The following is an 18,180-nucleotide window of genomic DNA, read 5'->3' as shown; positions in this document are numbered from 1 at the left end:
ACATTTTAGACTGGACTCATCCTAACTACTGAAGCAGATAATATTTTGTTGCCTTTGTTACGGATTACAAAAACTGAGTTGAGGATTCCTGTTCTCACCTCAGACACTTAAAACCATCTGTTTCTCCCTAAAATCAGCCTGTAGCAAGAGGACTGCTGGGAAGCTTTCTATTCTTGCTTGCCTGAGTGCTGAGGCACCAAATATTAACCTCTAGTTAAGAATTTGCATCTGAAGACCCAAGTTGCCTTCAATGCCAATAAATTGGAAACATATGTAAGTGGAGTAGGGTGAACCATGAAGGACTTTCCAGTGGCAGGGCAATGCCCAGCCCAGTGCCTAGTGTGAAAGAGGAGACAGGCACTGGTCAGCCAACTGTCTGGGCTCATTGTCTGTATCTCCCATTTTGGGGCCCAGTCCTGTAGCTCACTTACTTTGGAAACTCTCATTTCTTATGGGTGTTTGATAGCTGTCCCTTGGCTGCAATGAATAATGAAACTGGGGATTGTAGGCATATACAGGGAAATGTTTACATTGGTTTCTACACAATATGGGTGAGTTTAATTTCACTTAGCTAAAACTAAGAGGTTTAGGCTGCACTGTTATCTGTGGCAAAAGGCAGCCATCTCCAGAGGAACATTTCTGCCATTTGTTTTATGTATCTGTCATAGGGTGGAATCAATCTCTCACTGGTAGTGCCAGTCACTCTACTGACTAGTATGATGGCAAATACAAGACTTTCTTAAGCTAGATGTCTAACTTTCAGGCAGATGTTATTTTTCTAAATTCCCCAAGAGAGTTTGTAGATTAGTTTCAGATATCTATCTCCCACCACATTTATATATAATGGCTGTCCTGCATTTTCAAGATAATTCATTCCTTATTTCCCAAGAATGGCAAAATGTCCCTTTAAGGTGGTGAATATATATATATTTAAAGTATGTGGATTGGCTCAGTGGGAAATAGAAACATATTTCATACATTTCTTCTAGTGCTTTCAAGCTCTCTTTAGGATTTTTTGTTCATATTTTCTTTGGTGAAGGCTTAGAAATCTATTTAGCCACTGTCAGATACAATGGACTAAAAAAGATACATACTTGTGGTAATGATTAATTCCCCTGTATAATCAACCATCTTTGTTTGCTGAGAGGAATGGACTGTTGACTGAAAAAGCACATTGTAATTTTTTTGTAGTTACTACTTTGATTTGTGTTGATTTCTCTTCTGTAAGCCTGACATATATATCATGTATGAGTACACATAACTCAACTGCCTTTGTCTGAGTTGGAAACAAATGTTTGATTGTTGTTCCAACAGTTAGTGGGACAGATATTCAAGTGGCATAAATCAGTTTCTTCATAGGTTGCAATATATAACTATAGTTCTAGTATATAGAATTAAAATAAATAAACTTGTACATCCTGGACCTTGATCCTCCCCACCACCCACTCCACCCTCTCCTTCACACCAAGAAAAGCAATAAAATTCAGCACCTGCAGAGTTACTTTTCTGAACACCTGTTTACAAGGACATTTTCTACAGCAGCTACTGACATGTTCCAACTGAATCACTGGCTGGAGCAGATAAGATATACTGAATTTTTAATTGTGTTTCATCATGAATACAGCTGTTTTGCATCAGTCGCTATAAAGCCCCATTTAACTATTCTCTGCTGGTTTCCGGACAAGAGGAACCTCAAATTCAATTAGAAGTGTGAGACACAGCCAAGAACTTGATAATGAACAGAAATTCTGATGGGGAACTAAAACCACAAAAAAAAAAAAAAAAAAAAAAAAAAAAAAGGATTAACAGAAAGAGATAAGATTGCTTTTAAATAGAGGTAGAAAATGCATTTTAGCTTTTGGGGCTGAGAGATACAAAGGTAAATACCATCTTTGCATACAATTACTAAGTTACTCTGCATGATGTCAAAGTAATTGCAGCCATCTTGAGGCATTTTTTCTTCAAACTCCTGCTACTTCATGAAATGAAATATGAGTATCTTTGGTGAACTTATAAAATAATAGGGATCTGATATCACCAGATACAGTGGCTCAATGATCATCTCTTTCAAGACTTAATGTTCTGACATGCTACAGAAATGTGCTGGCAGAACAGAAGGTGAAGAGCTATTGGAAAAAAATATATATTGTCAAAACTTGAAAATTAAGGTGCAGAACTGGCTTTTCCAGTAAAAATAAACTTTATAAATAAATAAATAAATAAAACATTATAAAAAAAAAGGAGAAAAAAGATTTCTGACAAGCGTTATAAAGTTCAGTGCTAATCACTAATTGAAATAGTAGTCTTAGTTTTCAAAATAATTTTGCCACACACACAGGTATACCTGAATCATCTAGTTCGAGAGTTGATAGACAGCAAGTCACAATACCACCACTCCAGCAAGCACTATAAAAACTCTTCGGGGCCCTTTCTGTGCAGCCAGAAAACCTGTCCGCCCCACATCTGGTGTTGTCATGGCTACTGGTACCTTGGTAGCCAGATTATAATTAATTTAGGTATGTCAAGGTCTAAACTGCTGTAAAATCAAGGCTTTCACACTAGGCACAGTCTTCAGCTTCCCTAAAATAAAACCTCCGTCTTTCCTGGAAATTAGCTTTGTGACATCCAAATAAATCCAGGGGAGCGTATAGAATCTAGTCATCCCCCCTTTGAAAAAAGCTTCATGCCATTGATGAAATTAGCAGTGCTATCCCTGCTGCTGGAGGCGAGAAAACAAAAAGAAAGGATTGCCTGTGATTCAATATGTGGTCTCTAAATAAACAGTAACACCATTGGCATTAGGGAACCCATCTGTTTCTCCATTTCTTTACCACTACAAAATCTAGGATATGTGATTGTAACAGATGTTTCATGTCTACAAATGATGATATGCTATGTTATTAAGCTAAGAGGGTCATTAAACTGAGTTGTATGCAGTTTTTCAGTCTATAACTGCAGAATCATCAACATATAACCTAAGGATTACAGAAACCCCTCCCTTTCCTCCCCTGACTCTGTGTGTAATTTACACAACCAACACTGAGAAAATATCATGAACATCTCCTTTAAAGTTTGGTTATCTAGAAGTGCTTGTAGGCAACTGTACAATTGTCAGAGCTGACATGTCTTAACTTTTTTTTTTTTTTTTGCCAGAAGCACTTCTTGTGTTTAGCTGCAACTTGAACTGGTCAAATGCTAGTTGCCTGCCTTGATAAGAATGTGAATTCTCTATTATTTTAGATAATAATATTTGATTGCCACTCTGTGGCATTTGAGAAATAAACAGAAGCCTCCATTTGAGTGAGGTGTCTTTATTTTTTTTAAATAAGTTCTATTTTCATTTTCTCTTTACCATTAACTGACACCTCAGGGCAAAGGGCCTTTCACGTATATTTTTCTTCATTGCACTGTTATTCACACCATATTCTTTCATACTGGAAGTAGATACAAACCCACTGTGATAACAGATTTACACAAATACATGTGGTTTTGGCTGCCTTTGAATTGAAAGATGCCTATTTTCCATTTCTAAATATCATGTAAGAAGCCAGATATCTTGCTTTGCCTCTGAAGATTGACTGACAGAGTAATATAAGCCCCAGAGTGAAGCAGTTCTTACTGAAGGATAATATTTCTTTATTGAAAATGTTAACCAAAGAAAGTGAGAAAGGCTTGAGAATTTCAGTGATCCATTTGAAGTGTTTAATTAAAATGTATCTCCTTATTTAGCGGGATCCTTGGGATTCCTACCCATAAATTTTCACTGTAGATTTTCATAAATGTAACAACACTATGCACAGAGGTCTTGGAAAGTCTAAGGAGAATGAAAAAGTAATATCTAAAACCACTATATTCAGTCCAAGCAAATGGTATTAAATTCATATGAAGAGCATGAACGCTCTGTGAGCTGAAGATGAGTTCCAGTTAAATTTGTGAATAAAACATCAACTTGTATATATATTAGTATGTCTGTGTAAATGTAGGTACTGGACATGGCAGTGAGGCTAAAGAAGACAGAGAAATAATTGTCCTTTTGTGCTCATCTACTGTTCCTTCCAAATGTGAATCTCCCACTGGAAAAACAACTGAGTTCTTGTATCTTGTGAGGATGTCAGGCTGTACAGACTTTCATGGGGATGGACAGCAGTATAGAAATGCCTAATCATTTTAGCCCTGAATATGAGCCACACCTGGAACATAAGTCTGGCTTTTTTGGCAGGAAACAACAAATATAAAAACTAGGCGTCTCTGGAGAAAATGAGATAATAAAATTATGCATCCATATTTCAAATTTATAGTCACGTGTACAATCAGCTGCAAGACTCTTATACACATTTCTGGTTCATTTAACAGTCATGTAATTCCTAACAGTGTTTTCTTCACTAATCTAAGAACTCAAAATGCTAATAATACTACTGAGATAAAGGATGGGAAGCAAAAACAGTCCAGGGAGATCAAGTTTGAGAAAGATCCTAGAAAAAGTTGTTAAAAGTCAGTTATTTGTCTACTTATTTAACATGGGTCAAGGTCAACCCTGACCATGTCAAGAGGGCTTCTTAGGCTAAGAGGAGGTTAGCAGTTTCTGTAGCCAAAAGAGTGATGCAGCAAATATTGCATCTGCCTGTTGTTATTTCCCTACTACAAAAAAATAAAATAAAATAAAATAAATAAAATAAAATAAAATAAAATAAAATAAAATAAAATAAATAAAATAAAATAAAATAAATCAAATAATAAAATAAAATAAAATAAAAATAAAAGTGTTCCACCCACAGCTCCGTGCAGCTTTCAGCATAGATTTAAGTATGCGCACACCATACAGAGGCAGACTGACAATTTTCCCATTTTTTCCCCTTCTGAAGCTATAGCTGTCCATTTATTATTCTGATTATCTTCATCTTGGTTGCAAAACACTCATTTGATAATTCAAAAACACTTCGCTGCAAAACTCTGCAAGGTTTTTGGTCAAGAAAGAAAGTTTATCTAATGTGTACTATTTACTTCCAGATCATTTGGGATATAATTGTGAACACTGTTTTTCTTTTTCCTCTGGAAATCTGAAATACATCCCAAAACTGAACTACTTCTAATACCAAAATGTGACCCTTTCTATTCTGTCAGGGTTGCCCAGTTTATATCTCTTTGCTTAAGTGGACTTGCAGTGATTTTGCTGAGCAAGACTCAGAAAATAGGTGTTTTATGCAAGGTAAGCATCCTTCCTTCAGTGATTCAGCTACTCCTAATGCAACCACATTTGGTTCTTCACTTGTTAAGAGCAACTTCTGTGCTACAGATATGGAATTGAAGGATCATATTCAGCTCTGATGTCAGTAGCGTCCAGGTGCATTGAAGCAGAACTTTACCACACACTTGAATATCAAGGAATTGAATTGAAATTTGTCTCCAGACAATAGTGATTCAAAATAACAATATTTTAAAAGTACATATTTACTTTCTACTCAACAGAGCATCAGAACATTCAGTCTTGTACTTACGTAATTTCCTGACTCAGAGTGCGTGCAACCTGATACTTCTTCAAGAATTTCTTGTGTACAAAATAAGTTTCTGTCTTCTAGCCAGCAACTGCCTGGGTCACAGTGCTAGCCTCTCCTGCACTAGTACATCTTTTCACATTTAATTCTTTTCCAAATATCTCGGTCATTCACACTAGGTGGCATTCTGTTTCAGTAGAATGACTAGAGCAAACAAGGATCAATTCTAATAGATCATTTTTGCTTTATATTCTTCAGAAGAGAGGTAAAGACAGATCATTGAAATTGTGGAGAAAGCACTACTTGTGGCTATATTGTGTTATTCTGCCGTGGTTAATACCAAGCTGTTAAAAAGGGTTTCCATCTAGCAGCTCTCAAGGTTGGTTGTCAAAAAGTCCAGTATTCTGGAGTGGAACTAAGATATCAGACAAAAAAAAAAAAAAAAAAAAAAAAAAAATCTGTCGAGATGGCAAGAGCAGGGAAAGCTCCAAAATCACCACCTAGTATATTACCTTTTGATCATATTTTCCCCATAAGGGGCTTCCAGCAAGTGAGTATGTCATCATGGTTATAGTCATGGATAGAGTGTAAGTACATGTAGAGTGTAAGTACATTACACATGTAAGTATTGCAATTGTTTCACTGCAAAATGTTTTTGAATAATTTCAGTTTCCTCATCTTTATACCTGTTATGCACAGAAGCAAATTTCTCTTTATCAGGCTTATTGCTGGATTACTCATTTTTACTAACTTTATAGAAGTTTCTACTTTATAGAAGTTTCTACTTTTTTTTTGATTTTTCCTCCTGTTTCTAGCAGGTCTCTTTGGAGGGCACTCATCCCTTTTATAAACATAACACTCAACGTGTATTATTTCTTCATCATGATGCTCAATTTTCTCTATATTCATGTGTGCTGTAGTCATGCAGTTACTTCAACTGAAAAAAAAAAAAAGAGAAAAGAAAAAAAAAAGAATAAATAACTAAAACAAACAGCAATCATGTCCACTGCTTAATCAATATACAACCTTGGAGCTCTACCATAAACACTTTACCTACCAATACCATGTCATTCTGGACTACTACAATGGGAGCTTGTGTCTTCTCACCATCTTTCATAAGGAAGAATATTGATATAGCTGACCATGAAAGCATGGCCAAGACATTGCCTATGTACATTCAAAAAACATATAAGTTCAGTGTTACATGGACTAAGTGTTCCAAAGACTTCTCCATGGAGGAGGAATTGTTAAAGGCAAGTTTCTCATAGCCTTGGAAACTTGGGCAACATGTTGACAGTAAGCCTTTAATTTCAAAGATTCAGCTTCATCATTACCTGATCTCAGTATGAGAACAGTCAAATCTATTTTACAGAGAATTTTCTCGAGCTCTAGAGTCAAGGCAGTTGCATTTTTCAAGTATTCCATCTAGCAAACATTCCCATGATGTGAACCACTTGGTGTTGCTATAGCTGACCAGATTGGAGGCATTTCTATTTGTCTGGCCTTTTAAAAAGATGCTGCTTGGTTTCCTCATGAAAAACTTTGATTCAAAGGGCATTTAGATACAAAATCTTGACAACAACATTTCTCCTATGCCTCTTAGAAGAACAGAACTAAGACGTTTCCATTTTCTTTACAATTGTCATGTTGTGAGTTGTTTTGAGGGAGCTTTTTCTTTTTTTTTTAATTGTTGTTTCGCTTTTGAAGTTGCTGTCTGTCTAAGCAGAGATTGTATTTAAGATCAATAGCATTGGCTAAATGGGCCACTCTGCTTTGATATTGAAGCTAATCGGCTCTTGTTTGGCTTTTGAAACCTTTCAGGAATCGTCTCCACAACATTATAATGACAGACTCCTTAATGGAAACTCCTAATCTATTTGAAAGTGGATTTCCCAGGCTTTGTGTGACTAACTGGAAAGTTTGTTTCTACATTACAACAAACTTAGCTACTATCTATTCTCATTCTGTATATTCTGGCTGCAGAAAACATGCCTGAATCTTTTATTGTCTTCTAATAATCCAATATGTGTCAGAAATGCATCTTTCCATTATTCTTCTCAGCAAAAAAAAAAAAAAAAGAAAAAAAAAGAAAAAAAAAAAGCTCTTTTGAAGGACTTATGTATGCAAATAAATTATATATTTACTAATTATTCAAAAGTTTTGATTCATGGGAACAGTGTCATTTATTACTAGCAGGACGGATATTTTACTTAGAGTCTATCCTGGTATCTCCAAACATCTTCTTATAGAATCACAGAGTCATAAAATGGTTTGGGTTGGAAGGGATCTCAGGTGTAATCTAGTTCCCCCCAGCCCCGCCATGGGCAGGGACATATTCCAGTATCCCTCTTCTTCACGTAAGTTAACCTCTAAGGCTAAAAAGGGTATTAACATTGTGGTTCCCACTATAACATTGAATTTCAGGGCTGAGTAGTAGATTAGCTAGAAAAAATAAACACTTTTCTTGCAACTAAAACAAAATGCTCACTTGGACTTCAAATATGTAAGCGTGAGACATAAAAACTGCTCTATTTGTGTTTCAGTCAGGAAATTGGTAATGTAGATATCAGGATTTCAGTTTCCAGACATCTATAAACATGGCAAATTCACCAGAACAAAGGTGCCCAGGTGATGTTCCCCCTTTGTTATTCCAAGACCTGTCATTTACAGCTCAGATGCTGTAGCTATCCAAGTATTGCCACATCCCTGAAAACAAGCCTGTCTGTCCTCTGAGCCAGAGTGCAGAAAGATATAACACTACATACACAGAGGTTTTTAAACAGAAATGTGGTTATATCCCAGAACACTTCACCCTGGGCACCTTTCTTCTCTTCTTGTTGAAGCTCTCAGTCAGACTTGTCTAGTATCATGCTGTGAGTCTACAGCAGAGCAAGGCACAGACCCCAACAGACCTAACAAGTCCTCCTCCATCTTAACATGTTTCATGTCTGTCCAGCCAGGCTCCTCTTGAGGAGTTCAGACTGACCTGGTGTATTCACAAGGGTGACTGCTCTTCCATTTCTTCACTTCCTTTCCATACACAGAAGCTGTAGGATTTCTCAGGGTCCTCATCAAAGTGCTTGCTATTATTACGAATGTTCTCTGGGTTATCAGGGTAGATCCCTTCATTTTTCAGTGCTCTTTAAAGCTTTCCTCTTGGAGGTGTCTGGAATTGCAAGTCAGAAGAAGCAGCATCTGGAGATGTTCACTGTCCCATGCACAAATCAGGAGGAAACTTGGGATCAGTTTTCAGGTGGTGGAGATGTACCAAATCTGATTATAACCCCAAAACATTGTTTTTTGGTAGAAAGAGGAAACAAAACTGAGCTGATTTTGTTAAGAGACAACAGCACAATGATAACATGGCTCTTCAGAGACTGTGGAGGTTGCTTCTTCAGCAGCTTTTTACTTTTGATCTCCTTTCTCTATCCTGGCAAAAGTTTTACCTTTTGCCAGCTGAGGCAACAAACAGAAAGATTTTTGAAGAGAAACAGATTCTGCAGGCAAGAGTTAACTTATAGTGCCTGGGATTTATTCAACCATCACGGTCATCTGTTCCTTAGAGTCCCATATCCAAATTCAGAGAGGAAATCGCCCAGCTGATGAAAAGTCAGACCTTTGCCTTACACATCCACTTTTGAAAAGAAAAGTCCTACATTTTGTAGGTGAGAGCTCAGTGTGGTGTTTTATTAGAAACCCTTAAAATGTCAGCCTGTCTCATTGTCACTACCAGCTTCTCTCTTTTAGCTCAAAAATAACTGAATCTCCTTGGAACTGACGTAAGGTTTGACCTTGAGATGTTCAAGGCTGAAGGACTGAAATGCTGTGACACTGCTTGATCTAAAGGTGTCGAAGCTTCACTTGACTCCAGATCTTCACTTACAGAGGCACGGAGTTTCCTAGAATGTTTTTTGCAAAGACTTCTCAAAGACAACATCACTACTTATTTGTTTACTTTGTGGTTTCACTTGGCATACAGCTAAGTTCCACACGGCCATTCACTCCCTCCCTCTCCCTACCCCCAGTGTGTTGGAGGAGAGAATAAGGAAAAATAAATAAATAAATAAATAAATAAATAAAAAGATAAAAACTCATGGGTTGAGATAAAGGCAGTTTACTAAGTAAACTGCGTGCACAAGCAAAGCAAAACAAAATTCATTCAATTCATTCACTACTTCCCATCGGAAGGCAGGTACTCAGCCACTTCAAGGAAAGCAGGGCTCATCACATTCAACAGTTTCTTGAGAAGACAAACGCCATCACTCCAGACATCCCCCCCTCCCGCCTTCTTTACCCTCAGCTCATATTGCTGAGCATGATGCCATATAGTATTGGACATCCTTTTGGCCAGTCTGGGCCATCTGTCCTGGCTGTGTCCCCTCCCAGCTCCTGGTGCACCCTCAGCCCCCTCACTGGCAGGGCAGCAGAAGCAGCAGAAAAGTCTTTGGCTCTGTGTAAGCACTGCTCTGCAACAACTAAAACATCGTTGTGTTATCACCACTATTTTCATCAAAAATCTAAAGCGCATCATCATATGAACCACTGTGAAGAAAATTAACTTTATCCCAGACAAACCGTGACAGTTTATCAAGTTGGCATGCAGCCACAAACAGATTTGATTGTATGTGTATGTGTATTGTATTGTAAATGTATATATATGTATGCATAATTACCTTTATGAGAGATTTACTACATTTACAACAGAAATGCTTAGCTCTTGAATGATGCAGTCATGCATCCTGAAATTGTTTCATACCAGAAGTCAGCTTCTTATCCAACAGAAAAAGAAAAGAGAGAACTTTGCATCTAGTTATCTCATGGTGGTTGGCTAGGGCACCATAAAATTCAAAAATGAGATTTTCTGGAGGAACACAAAAGAAGAAATAAAATTGTAAGTGTTTCTAAGTTGTCACAATTTTCCTGGCACACCATATAAACCAGCTGCGTGGTAGCTAATCCCTGAGAAAATCTGAGCTATCTTTAACAAATACCATTTACTTTTTTCTAGGGTCATTCCTGTGGCTCTCTATTGTGAGATTTGTCTTTGCTTCTGAAATGTGGATGCCAGAATTCTTCTCCAGTTGAGCTGTCATTCCAAAACAGTGCTGTGCTAGTGATCTGGCACCAGAAATCCACCGACAGTATTAATCAACTATGTATTGGGTAAGAAGCAGTTGTTAAATCCAGAATGAGGTACAGATAAACTACTACAAGCTCCTTTGGTTGGAGGAATTAGTAGATGCTACTTTGCTGTGAGTTAGGTGCCAAGAGAAGCAGAAGATTGAGGAGGCTGAGTTTCTGTTTGGCCTTTGATCACTGCACTATATTAAAAAAATCACTAGATCTGCCTTATGCAGCAGGCTTGCACTGTCAAATTTCATGGAAAATTTGTCTCTGTGCAATCACACAACATTTGGCCTAAGGGACACTGAAAATATTGTCAAGTGATGTTACCCCAATATTGACAGGAAGGACCACTGTCCCTAAAACTGATACACTACTTCACACTCCTTTCTTCATTTGAGGATGTCAGGGCTGGCTCTTAACTACAGATGGGATTCCGCTTCACTGGAAATTCAGAGATCATTTTAATTTCTTAGATTTTCAAGTAGTTGAACTCTTCATTCTTGAAGGTCAGTATTGAAGAAAGAAGCCACTTCAGGAAGTCATTCTGTCATCTGAGGAAGGCCATTTTAATGCCGGGTTTTATTTTACTTAGAGTTTCTGATGAATACTGCATTCCTCCTTGAAATACCTATGCTCCTTGCCCCAGAAATTCATTTGAGAAGCTTTTTTTTTTTTTTTTAATCTACCTGTCACTCTCCAATACTTACAAAAGGCTATTCCGTGTTTTTTTCAAAGTGTGAATTGTTGTTGGTTTTGTTTTCTTTTCTTTCTTTTTTTTTTCTTTTTTTTATTTATTTAGTTAGTTAGTTTTCCTGAGAGCCTTTTTAGGAATCAAAATTCCTTACTATTTTCACAAACATATATTCCCTATTTTCCTATTTTCCATGATATTTCCTGTTGTTTTTTCCTGGTTGGTTGGTTGGTTTTTGTTTTTTGTTTTTCCATAGTAACAAGGGATTAGCTCAAGATAATTCAATTTTTCCTGTTTTGTGGTGATTCTTGAGAACAGATGCAGGCCAAGTTTGACAATTGCAAAAATTGATCAGAGAGAAAAAGCTGCAATACAAGTTAATAATGTCTTAGCAAACTAGATAAATCTCTTCATTTCAGAGCTGCATTTAGTCCTGTTGCTCTGCATTTCACATGAATCATAAAATCACTAATGAAAAGGATACTAATAGGCACAGGCAGTTCTTTGCAGGATGGCAGAGTAACCTGAACAGCAAATGAAAGGATTTTGGTTTGCATCACTGAGGATTAACCTAACCAACATCAGCGAGGACTATTAATATTGAAACCATGACATTTACAGATACTTTCAATCAAAGACTCTGGGAAAGGTGTTTATTGCATTTAAAAGGACTTTGCTTAACCTTTATGGGGGTGATGATTTCTTAAGCCAGAGGCTAATGGACATTTGAAGCCTGAAAGGGCCATTAGATTATTTTGTATAACTCCCTGCTGGCTAGGCAGACTTTCTACTTGCGCTTTTTTGCTAAAGGTATGAGACCAAAGCCATATTTCAGGGTATTGGTAAGAGCACACTATATGCTGGAATAGGGTGCTGTGACCCTGATACCCTGTATTGTCAGCCCATGTATCCTAACATTCAGAAATCTCACCAAACTCACTGTCTACATAGCCAGGGCTTGCAATGTTGCACTTATGATGCAATCAGAGCTGTTTTGCTCACTGAAGCACCAGGAATATAAAATATCACTGAATAGAAACTCATACTCCTCTTTACTGCACTCTCAGCCAGTATCTTCAATGTGTAAAATATTTCACAAAAATACAAAGATATTAGGTGATATTATGTCTACATTCCAATTAATATCAATGCTTTCTCTCTTTGCTAGCTGACTGTCTAATAAATTGATTTCACTGCTTTCAAAACTTTAAACAAACTTGGACAATCTGTCAAGGAGAAGTATGAGCCATTAAGATACACAATTACATTACTTCAAGCCATAATTAAAAAGTCGGGTCCCTGCTTCAGTCCTCAGCCATTGATTTCTAAGGAAAGAAAGTTTCAGCGGTGATGTAAACCTCAATGAATCACCAGATTTGAAACAGAAAAGGAAATTTAGCTCCTCCCCACAAATCTCATATAGTAGAGCTTTACTGGGAAGAAGGGAGGGGGGAAGGGGGAGAAGACTAAATGACTGTAAATTTGGATTGCATTTTTATAACCATTTAGGATTGAAGTCAAGTATAATTTGACATTTTATTGATACTTCTAGTATTTAAAGCTGACAAGTACTACATTAAATTTTACCATTTATATCTGATATGACAATAAAAAGCCTCTTGCTTAGGAACTGTTGCAGTAAAATGTAAGTAGAAATGCCATGGAAGAAATGATCTGTCTACTTCTGTCCACTAATCCTTCCAAGCTTTCCAAAGCTTTTTCTTCTTTTTCCTGAACAGCCTTTGAGCTACTTTATTTTTCCAATATCCCGTCCATGCTAAGAATTTTATTTTAAACAGACAATGATGAAGCCAGATGATCCTTGTCACTTGTTTCATTCTTCTTTTCAGTAGCTGTTTTGTTTCCTGATGAAACTGAAATGGCAAGGCTTCTTCTCTGCTTCAAATGTTTGTGACTATTCCCTGAGATAACTGCAAAGGTGTCACCATCACCCTTGTCTGAGTACTGGTTGTATCTTTCCATATCTTTGTCACACATTGAGTCTCCTAAACCAGAGGAGCAAGAGAGGAGTAGCACAACAATGGCAGTGTGCTTGCTGTCATTTTTATTGTTCATCAATGCCATCTGTTTTTTTTATTTTTCCAAGAACTTCTCTGCTGCTCTTTATTAAAGAGAAACCAAATTTCCAATAGCTAAAAGAACTTTGTCAGAAAAGAACTAAAAGATCTTTGTTAACAGAACAGATTCTACTTCTAGATTCTACCTTCTACTAGATCAAGAAAATGAACAAATAAGTAAATGTGTTATATTTTTGAAAATTTAGATGTCTTCTTAAGAAAAAAATGTAAGATGAAGGTATAAACTTACTAGGAGTCTAAACACCTGAGATATCAAAAGGTCATATGTAATACACAACTCAATCAATTAAAAGACTAAATCTGTTAAATGAAGATATTTCCTCTCTGATATCACACCAAGTGGTGTTTCATTAAATACCTTTGAAACGAAAAACCTCTCAAAAGATAAAGAGAAATAAAGCTGACAAGAGGACTGATGTGTCCAGGGAAAGACAGATTGTTGTTATCGATTATCTAAAAAGAAGCATTGCTTGAATATCTGGAATAAACCTCTGGAGAGCAAGGTTCACAAACAAAGATCAGAAGAACATATGAGGTTCAACAAAGGCCACCTCTGTCTTTAAGCCACAATTTATCTGTGTTATAGGTCTATAAAAAAAATGACATTTCCATACACCAGTGCAATCCGTTTAACAGTCTTCTCCTGCACTAGAAAAAATTTTATGTTGTTCATTAGATTTGCTGAAGAACTCCTGAGTAATAGATCAAGGGATCAGTACCTCCATTATTTTCCAGTCCAAAGTTTTCACTGCTTATGTAGGTGGAAAGATAGCAAATTTTTAATCCTGGTCTTAAAGCACTAGGGTGGGATTCTGAGAGCTTTTAAGGTATTTGAGCATCTGAAAGTCAGTTTTCCTAGGGTTCCTTCCACTTGCTGTTTCCTGTTCATCCCACCACCATCAGCCTACAATAACTTTGCCTAGGAACAACACGGAAATGTCTGAGGAATATTTGTCCCTAGTGGGTCTGACGTTTCCTGAGACTCACTGTGGTGTTTGCTGCTGTGACATGGTTCTCAGCCTGTGCTTGGCTCAAGATGGAAAAGATAAGGTCTTTTTCTTAGTAGTAGGAAGCTGGAGACTGTCAGTTTAGCTCAAATGGGATTATCAATACCCAGCATGATAGGCAGGGAAGCACCTACCACAACTGACAGGAATTATTGAGTAACAGAATGAGTATGATGTGGACTGCATCTTACTTAAGAACTTGCAGACCTAAATCCAGGAGAGGACAAGATAATTCTGCCTTTAGCCTTAAGGTTCAGTGGTTAAATTATGGAACCTGATGTTTGAGTGGGGAATGGGAATCCAGAGCTTCCAGAATGTCCACCACTGCACTTTTTCACACCTAAAATAATTTCCTTTCATGGACAGCAAGGATACTGCAGGAGTTATAAGAAATGTCATTTCAAAAGTAGCTGTAAGAATTTGATTTTCAATCAGCCCTACCTTGAAGCACTTAAAGATATTTTGCAATAAAAGTAAAAATAAAAAAAAATAATAATAATTTCCACAAACTTTAGCTATCCCTCTTCCCCCAAATGTGAAAATAACCATGATTCTTTTGGTTTGGGTGATTTTTCTAACAGTCCCTAATAAATGCCTGGAGAGAAAATTCAGATGTATGACAGAACAGCTGAAAATATAAAGAAAATGCAGATCAACTTGCAAATTTTAGTCATGACTGTAAAACAGCCCACTGAAGTGAGCACCATGGTATATATAGTAAAAATACAGTCTGTAGTCATTCTTCATTTTAATCCACTTTTAACATCAACAGAAATTCTCCAGAAATTATGAAATATGTGAAGGTACCGGAGTAGAAAAACTAAAGTTTCTCCATTTCTGAGATCTATCTGATATTCCTCCTTCTAGAAAGAATCATATAAAAATACCATGTTGCTCCTGAATTCACTATCAGGCACTGAAATATTCAAATAAGCTTTGCCTGATCACAGGAGTTGATGGAACATGGTACACAGAGTGTTCTGGAGATTTTTTCAGTGTTAATAAAGAAGTTATAAAGAAAGTCCAGATTCAGGGAGAGCATGAAGAAACTCTCCCCTAGACATGAAAAACATGGGATTCAGACACTGTAATACTTTTCACTATACGATTGTTGTGTATCTGTCTTCCATTCAACAAATCAAGGCAAATACTATCAAGGCATGCATAATGTCTTCAGCAACAGATGCTGACAAGTGCATTAATAAATCATGATCATCATTAGAATTCTTAAACCAATATTTTCCTGCCTGACATGTTGTTTGTTGTAATTTCACATTTAGTTTAGTTTATTTATTTATTCAGATTGTACTAATCTTTGCATAAAACATTAATTGATCAAATGGCTGTTGAAGATTAGTTTACAAAGGTCACTGACAACACAATCAGGGTCTGAAACAGACAGTTGATGTTTTGACATGCAAGATGAGAGCCAGGACTCTGGAGACAGTAGTGATAAGAGTTAATTGTGAAATGTTGTGTGTTGTCAGTTGAGAGTCAAGTTCAAGCAGACCTCGTGTCTGGATTTCAGTAATATTGGGTATTGGTTGAAAGGATGGAACAAATAATTTGGAGTAAATGCATTTGAAAATAAGACTGCTGTTGTAGGCTGTGCAACTATTCCTCTATTTCTAGTTAGAATTTTCTCCTTTCCTCTGTGTTAGATGATGGACAGCAAACCTTCATGCTCCCTTAGCAAAACATCCCTCACAGATTTTTAACCAAATTAGCTTTCACTAATTTTGCACTAAGAAGCTATTTCTTGTCAATGCTCTTACTGCTGGCTAGGTAACAGTGGGCCTTCAATGCTCATGCAACCTTCCTTATTGTGCTGCATAAATGAAGCTTTCTTCTCTGTTTCACCTTCCCACAGATTCTACTCAAACAAAAAAAATGGACAAGCTGGAATCACCATCGCATAGATAGCATTACTCCGAGAAATTTAGAAACACCTTTTGCTTTATCTGGCTTAAACTCTGAGAGAGAGGCAGGTATGTGCACTGCACACTTTAAAAATAGTATCTGATGGAAAAATAAGAGACAATATCCTATGTTCATCATCCTGGTTACCAACAGAGAGGACTGGAAAAAGAAATCTACTGAGCTGGTTCATCTCTGACAGTAGAGAACTTCTTGCCAGAGCAGTAAAAAAATTAACTTCAGTAAGCCACCACGTGGCTTCTTCAGAATTTCCTCAGGGAAGGTCCACAGTCACTGGTACCTCCTTTTCTGCATTAGTGACCTGAGAGCAATAAAACCAGCTGCCTTCTCCAACTTGCATGCCCAAGTAGATGAGGGAGAGGGTACATTGCAGAGCTTATGCATCTTATTCCCACAAGAGAAATGGGTACAAATTGTGATTCTTGTTCTGGTGAAAAAAAAAAAAATCTAGATTTTGCCTGTGTATTTTGTTCCTGTAGAAACATCCTCATGCAGTCCTATTGTCCTTAATAGATTCAGACCCCAGAGCAAGTAGACGAGTACCACAGTGCTTTCTCTTTTCTTCTCTTATAGCAAACAAGTGCCTTGGTTCGTGTCAACTGTTCTGAAATGATACTAGGGAACAGGATGGATCCTGTGAGAATCCTAACATGCTCTGCAGAAGTCATGTTTATAATGAGTGAAGCTAAGACACTTACTTCAACTTACTCAGTTGTGCCTAAGTACCTCTGCTGATCAGGGCTCGAGGGGCTCCGGAAAAAAAAAAAAAAAAAAGCAACACAAGAGAGAAGGTTTTTTCCACATAAGTGCAATATATGGACAGCAGTGTTCTTTTACTTCTAATAATTATTTTAAAACTTACCTAAACACTGATTCATGTGTCCAAGCTGTAAGCACTTCATTGATCTGGTAAATATACAGCTAAGGATTGCTTAGCACAACAGACTTGGTGGCTGTTACGGTCTATCAGACAAATGTATATTTAGCCCAAAGTTGAAGCATGCATTATTTACTTGGTTGACATTAGCAGCTTGATGAAGCTGCTCTGGGAGCTGTTACGAGACACCAATATGATCCAGAGTGGCAGAAATGCTGGCAAATGGAGCCCTGACATAATGCCTCACAGCAGCTGTGTAGCATCAGCTCGTGGCTTGGATTTGAGATGAGAGCGGATGCGTGGGCAGAAAGCAGGTGCAGGTTTTCCTAGGAGGGCGCACAAGCCGTTCTGCCGTACGGCATTCTTCCTTCCCTCTTGAAGACTAACAGAAGTTGCCACATGATTGGAAAGCTAAATAGATTGCAATAGAGCAAAAAGGTCCTTTAAAAAAAAAAAAAAAGCAAACAAACTTATTTTGTTCTTGCTTTGTTATTGATCTAACAGCTAGCTTCTCAGAATGGCTCAGCCCAGAATAGAAAAGATGGTTTCGAGGAGTTTTTATATGAATGGGGACTACTTCAGATAGTGTCTCCTTAATTAGGGTTCAAAAAGTGACCAAAGAAACTAATGAAATGAATGTATTTAGAGAAATCAATCCCAGAACAAAAAACTTTGTCTCTGTGGTTACAACGACATGTTATTCGTTCCACAAATTCACTGTTTACCCCTTCCTGATCCCCACTTCACAATTTTCCATTTCAGCTGCACCTGAGAACAAAATGATCTCCTCTCCTCCCCACCCCACCCCCTTTTCCCCTTTTTTTTTTTTTTCTTTCCTCTCTCTCTGTCTCCTCTGTGATACAGGATACTCAGGGCAAGGATGTTATATTTGCTGTGCATCACCAATTTAGATAATCCTGCCCATAATAAATGCACTTTCCCTTGTGAA

At 37.3% G+C, this 18,180-nt stretch overlaps 1 long non-coding RNA gene across 1 annotated transcript; it reads right to left on the bottom strand.

Moving 5' to 3' along the window:
* Positions 1–4,685: 4,685 nt before the first annotated feature.
* LOC308196802 lies at positions 4,686–18,028 on the bottom strand. The gene is made up of 3 exons (XR_013952412.1): positions 17,217–18,028; positions 17,053–17,104; positions 4,686–6,429 (listed from the first exon to the last, which is right to left on the bottom strand). It is a non-coding gene; the product is annotated as an uncharacterized lncRNA (long non-coding RNA).
* Between the last annotated feature and the right edge of the window lie 152 nt (positions 18,029–18,180).

Source organism: Anser brachyrhynchus (assembly GCF_964034855.1).
Source record: "Anser brachyrhynchus genome assembly, chromosome: 6".
In the NCBI taxonomy this organism is placed as follows: domain Eukaryota; kingdom Metazoa; phylum Chordata; class Aves; order Anseriformes; family Anatidae; genus Anser; species Anser brachyrhynchus.
This window is presented reverse-complemented; position numbering and strand designations above follow the sequence as displayed.